The sequence below is a fragment of the Penaeus monodon genome, chromosome 31 (assembly GCF_015228065.2).
Source record: "Penaeus monodon isolate SGIC_2016 chromosome 31, NSTDA_Pmon_1, whole genome shotgun sequence".
In the NCBI taxonomy this organism is placed as follows: domain Eukaryota; kingdom Metazoa; phylum Arthropoda; class Malacostraca; order Decapoda; family Penaeidae; genus Penaeus; species Penaeus monodon.
The window spans coordinates 32,803,519-32,803,770 of record NC_051416.1 but is presented as its reverse complement, the minus strand read 5'-3'; positions in this window follow the sequence as shown (position 1 = coordinate 32,803,770).

Here is a 252-nt window from a genome sequence, read left to right as displayed (position 1 = left end):
TCTGTATTCTTTGATTTCGGAAGCCGAGAACTTTAAAGAATGATTATTTGGTGGCAGCTCTACTTCCATATATTTCATTCATGTAATTTATGCTATGCATATTTGCGGGAAGTGTGTGCATTATTTGGAAAATGTATACAAATTTCTGATTGATACCTTCACCACGACTGTACTTCAATTATTCACATCATTACCAAAACTATTATCATCATTGTTTCCATCAGATTTCCATCCAGTTTCAAATCATCAAAA